The sequence below is a fragment of the Mus caroli genome, unplaced genomic scaffold (genome assembly GCF_978045245.1).
Source record: "Mus caroli unplaced genomic scaffold, Mus_caroli_1 scaffold_8, whole genome shotgun sequence".
Taxonomy (NCBI): Eukaryota; Metazoa; Chordata; class Mammalia; order Rodentia; family Muridae; genus Mus; species Mus caroli.
In genome coordinates this window covers 105,597,897-105,603,896 of record NW_028227263.1, presented here as the reverse complement: position 1 = coordinate 105,603,896, position 6,000 = coordinate 105,597,897, and the positions used below count along the sequence as shown (strand labels likewise).

At 39.0% G+C, this 6,000-nt stretch overlaps 1 pseudogene; it reads right to left on the bottom strand.

Annotated features, from left to right (window-relative positions):
- Positions 1-468: 468 nt before the first annotated feature.
- The window catches only part of LOC110289048 (vomeronasal type-2 receptor 116-like), a 48,933-nt pseudogene continuing 43,401 nt past the window's right edge, over positions 469-6,000 (bottom strand).

Below are 6,000 nucleotides of genomic sequence, written 5' to 3'. Positions count from 1 at the left end.
TGGGAGCCCGCCTTTTTCCTCTGAACCCAAGGCTTCAACCAGGATGGGGGGGTCTTGTGCTAAATTTTCCCAGATGAGAATGTAGGGCACTTGATCTGGTTGAGAACACACCCTCCTCTGCATAACATGTTCAACAGCAGAAATCACAATCAAATCAAGAGTGCCCTCTGGCGGCCAACCAACATCAAAAGCTGGACATTCCGTAGAGCAGAAAGTTCTCCAAAATCTCTTTCTGACATCTACAGACAGACTGTGAGCCCTAGTCTTAATTTCAGTCCAATAGTCGAGAGTCAGTCGAAGGGGAGTGCTAATAGTCTATCCCATTGTCAAAGTCACATACAGGTAAACAAACAAATATACACACAAAAAGACTATGATAACGGAGACCAGGGCCCAAACAGACAGCCGAGTGAGCACACTCTCACTTGGCACCTTGATGGGAAATCTCCAGGCATCCCTGGAGCTCCCTCAGACCTCCTGGGAGGTCTCCCAGGGTGGCAGCTGGTTACTCCTGACATGTCTGTCAGTAACCCTCCACTCCATCCCGGACAGGTAGTTCGTTGCTCTCATGAGCACGGATGACTGCAAACGGAGAATACCAAATTCAAACACAGCCGGCAGACAAAGATATAGACAAAGATAGGATCCTAACTCCAAGCAGGGTCTCTGAGAACTGGAGTAGGCCACAAATTCTGGATGAGCCCCCACATGTAAGACCACTGATGCTGGGCCTCCACTCAAGTCCTGGGATGAGCTGGCCAACATCCCAACATCCCGAGAGAAAACCACACCTGATGCAAACTGCAAGAGGTTTTATTATCAGCTACCTGAGGATGAATTCCCTCCACTGTGCAGGGAAGGGGAGTTCGACCCTGAGCAGTAACAGTAGGGGGCTTTTAACAGGTAGCTGAGAAATTGGGAGGAGGTGGGAGGAGAGTTGGGAGGAGAGTTGCCTACAGCTTCTTTCTGGTGAGGGTGGGGGGAGTGAGCTGCAGCCTCTTCTCCTGTGTCTATCTCTGTGTGCTTGTGGGTCTTCCTACAAATATCGCAACTTTGGCTGTCAGGCACAGAAACAAAAAGGCTTTTTGCTGACTATAGAGAGCAAAGAGCTTTTTTCTGACCGTATTTTTAGAGATCAGTGAAAAAAAGCTTGGGGAATGTCCAGGGGCTTTACCTCCAGGAAGAAACACTCTAAGTTGGGGTCTCACAGTATATATATAAAATCTAGTAACTTCAACTGTACTTCTTTTCAAATACAATCCTTCAAATAATTCCTAGATTTAGCTCTTCATTTACATATTCCTTTCTGTATTCACTTTGTCTCTCCATTCCTCATATGTTCTTTCCATTAGTCTCGCATCCCATCTATCCATAGCAATACATTTTATTTTTGCTTCTTGGGGTGATTTTTCACACTCCCAGGGAATTGTTATATATAACATGAGTGACTATAGGGATTATAAATTTCTTCATTAATACTTAACAGATAAAAGCCTCATGCAAATGAATAGACAGCATTTTTTTCCTTTTTCTGTCTGGTTATCTCACCCAGGATGATTTTTTTCTAGCACCATTAATTTATCTTGTAAATTTCACAGGATGTATAAGATTCAAGATTCCCTCTAACTGTCCTGCTTCACCTGGATCAAAACAGTAAATTCAAGATCATGTGATCATCTACAATGCAAAGATATTCAGAAATCTGTGATGAAATGCACATAATCCCTTGGGAAATACATGAAAAACATATTCCTGATATGACCCATTATGAAGAAAATAATTTTTTGTGAATATTTTTATATATTATGTAATTTCTAAAGCTGTGTCACTTCTGAGATTTCTATAATGAATGTCACCCATACACGTGAAGATTTTTAAACCTTAAAGCACATGATAATAATCATTAACTCATCAATAGCAATGTGTCTATGACATATAAACTATATTGATGGAATGTTTGACACTAATTACATAGATTCATATAGAATCATGTCTTGTGACAAGTAAGAAAAATGAAGTATTGTCATGAAAATGCATTATTGAATGTTAGTTGAATGATAAATAAGTAATATCTACATATACTTTATCTACTGAAACTGAACACATTGACATGAAAAAATTGCTAGTTCTTGGCCAGGATGTTCACCTTAGAAAATTCTTTTATCAAAATGCATTCAGTGAAAATAATTCTTGTACAGAAATGAATCCAGGGAACTAGATGATGAGAATTAAGATAAGATTATGAATAGGAACAGAAAAAGTTAAATCAAGCATATATGACATCTATATCATTAATCAGATTGTCTATTTATACACAGAAAATTTCTATAAAAAGTTTTTCTTTGAAAAAAATTATTTCACTTTCTCTTTCCATAATTTATTATTTTATTCAAGATCCCTCTACTGAGAATCTCTGTTTAATTCTATAGCCCATTTTTTAATTGGCATATTTCACTTGTTGATGTCTAATTTCTTGAGTTCTTTGTAAATTTTGGATATTAGCTCTGTTGAGTGTATGGTTGGTGAAGACCTTTTCCCATTCTCCACTCTGCTGTTTTAGCCTATTGATGATGTCCTTAGCATAGAAAAGGCTAATGATGTCCTTTTACATTTCATGAGGTCAAATTTATTAATTGTTGATCTTAGTCCCTGGGCTATATTGTTGTTCTGTTCAGGACGTTGTCTCCTGTGCCAATGAGTTCTATTATATTTAATGTGTCAGATTTTGTGTTGTGTTCTTTGAACATTTGGACTCGAGTTATGTGCACAGTGACAAATATGGCTTTATTAGCCTTCTTCTACATCCAGACACCTATTTAAACCTGTACTAGTTGTTGAATATGGTTCCTTTTTTCCATTGTATAGTTTTGGCTTCTTTATCAAGTATCACGTGTCCATAGATATAAAGGTTTACTATTGAGGGTTTGATTCTATTCCACCAATTACTTGTATATTTTTATGCTAACGCCATGCAGTTTTTACTACTATTGCTCTGTAGTATAGCTTGAAATTGGGGATGGTGATACTTTTAGAAATTCTTTTCCTGTACAGGATTGTTTTATGTACCCTGGGTCTTTTCTTTTTTTTCTTTTTTTTTTTTTTCATATGAAGTTGAGAACTGGTCTCTCTTTTTTTTTTTTTTTTTTTTTTTTTTTTTTTAAATATTTTTATTACGTAATTTCCTCAATTACATTTCCAATACTATCCCAAAAGTCCCCCATAGCGCCCCCCACTTCCCTACCCACCCATTCCCATTCTTTTGGCCCTGGGATTCCCCTATATTGGGGCATATAAAGTTTGCAAGTCCAATGGGCCTCTCTTTCCATTGATGGCCGACTAGGCCATCTTTCGATACATATGCAGCTAGAGACAAGAGCTCCAGGGTTCCGGTTAGTACATCATGTTGTTCCAACAATAGGGTTGCAGATCCCTTTAGCTCCTTGGGTACTTTCTCTAGCTTCTCCATTGGGAGCCCTGTGATACATCCAATAGCTGACTGTGAACATCCACTCCTGTGTTTGCTAGGCCCGGGCATCGTCTCACAAGAGACAGCTATATTTGGGTCCTTTCAGCAAGATCTTGCTAGTGTATGCAATGGTGTCAGCGTTTAGAAGCTGATTATGGGACGGATCCCTGGATACAGCAGTCTCTAAATGGTCCATCCTTTCATCACAGCTACGAACTTTGTCTCTGTAGCTCCTTCCCTGGGTGTTTTGTTCCCAATTCTAAGAAGGTGCACAGTGTCCACACTTTGGTCTTCATTCTTCTTGAGTTTCATGCGTTTAGCAAATTGTATCTTATATCTTGGGTATCCTAAGTTTTGGGCTAATATCCACTTATCAATGAATACATATTGTGTGAGTTCTTTTGTGATTGTGTTACTTCACTCAAGATGATGCCCTCCAGGTCCATCCATTTGGCTAGGAATTTCATAAATTCATTCTTTTTAATAGCTGAGTAGTACTCCATTGTGTAAATGTACCATAATTTCTGTATCCATTCCTCTGTTGAGGGACATCTGGGTTCTTTCCAGCTTCTGGCTATTATAAATAGGGCTGCTATGAACATAGTGGAGCATGTGTCCTTTTTACCGGTTGGGACATCTTCTGGATATATGCCCAGGAGAGGTATTGCTGGATCCTCCGGTAGTACTATGTCCAATTTTCTGAGGAACCGCCAGACTGATTTCCAGAGTGGTTGTACAAGCTTGCAATCCCACCAACAATGGAGGAGTGTTCCTCTTTCTCCACATCCTCGCCAGCATCTGCTGTCACCTGAATTTTTGATCTTAGCCATTCTGACTGGTGTGAGGTGGAATCTCAGGGTTGTTTTGATTTGCATTTCCCTGATGATTAAGGATGTTGAACATTTTTTCAGGTGCTTCTCTGCCATTCGGTATTCCTCAGGTGAGAATTCTTTGTTCAGTTCTGAGCCCCATTTTTTAATGGGGTTATTTGACTTTCTGGAGTCCACCTTCTTGAGTTCTTTATATATATTGGATATTAGTCCCTTATCTGATTTAGGATAGGTGAAGATCCTTTCCCAATCTGTTGGTGGTTTTTTTGTCTTATTGATGGTGTCTTTAGCCTTGCAGAAGCTTTGTAGTTTCATGAGGTCCCACTTGTCAATTCTCGATCTTACAGCACAAGCCATTACTGTTCTATTCAGGAATTTTTCCCCTGTGCCCATATCTTCAAGGCTTTTCCCCACTTTCTCCTCTATAAGTTTCAGTGTCTCTGGTTTTATGTGAAGTTCCTTGATCCACTTAGACTTGACCTTAGTACAAGGAGATACGAATGGATCGATTCGCATTCTTCTACATGTTAACAACCAGTTGTGCCAGCACCATTTGTTGAAAATGCTGTCTTTCTTCCACTGGATGTTTTTAGCTCCCTTGTCGAAGATCAAGTGACCATAGGTGTGTGGGTTCATTTCTGGGTCTTCAATTCTATTCCATTGGTCTATTTGTCTGTCACTATACCAGTACCATGCAGTTTTTATCACAATTCCTCTGTAGTAGAGCTTTAGGTCCGGCATGGTGATTCCACCAGAGGTTCTTTTATCCTTGAGAAGAGTTTTTGCTATCCTAGGTTTTTTGTTATTCCAGATGAATTTGCAGATTGCACTTTCTAATTCGTTGAAGAATTGATTTGGAATTTTGATGGGGATTGCATTGAATCTGTAGATTGCTTTTGGCAAGATAGCCATTTTTACAATGTTGATCCTGCCAATCCATGAGCATGGGAGATCTTTCCATCTTCTGAGATCTTCTATAATTTCTTTCTTCAGAGACTTGAAGTTTTTATTATACAGATCTTTCACTTCCTTAGTTAGAGTCACGCCAAGATATTTTATATTATTTGTGACTATTGAGAAGGGTGTTGTTTCCCTAATTTCTTTCTCAGCCTGTTTATTTTTTGTGTAGAGAAAGGCCATTGATTTGTTTGAGTTAATTTTATATCCAGCTACTTCACCGAAGCTGTTTATCAGGCTTAGGAGTTCTCTGGTGGAATTTTTAGGGTCACTTATATATACTATCATATCATCTGCAAAAAGTGATATTTTGACTTCATCTTTTCCAATTTGTATCCCTTTGATCTCCTTTTGTTGTCGAATTGCTCTGGCTAGGACTTCAAGTACAATGTTGAATAGGTATGGAGAAAGTGGACAGCCTTGTCTAGTCCCTGATTTTAGAGGGATTGCTTCAAGCTTCTGACCATTTACTTTGATGTTGGCTACTGGTTTGCTGTAGATTGCTTTTATCATGTTTAGGTATGGGCCTTGAATTCCTGATCTTTCCAAGACTTTTATCATGAATGGGTGTTGGATCTTGTCAAATGCTTTTTCCGCATCTAACGAGATGACCATGTGGTTTTTGTCTTTGAGTTTGTTTATATACTGGATTACGTTGATGGATTTCCGTATATTGAACCATCCCTGCATCCCTGGGATGAAACCTACTTGGTCAGGATGGATGATTGTTTTGATGTGTTCTTGGAT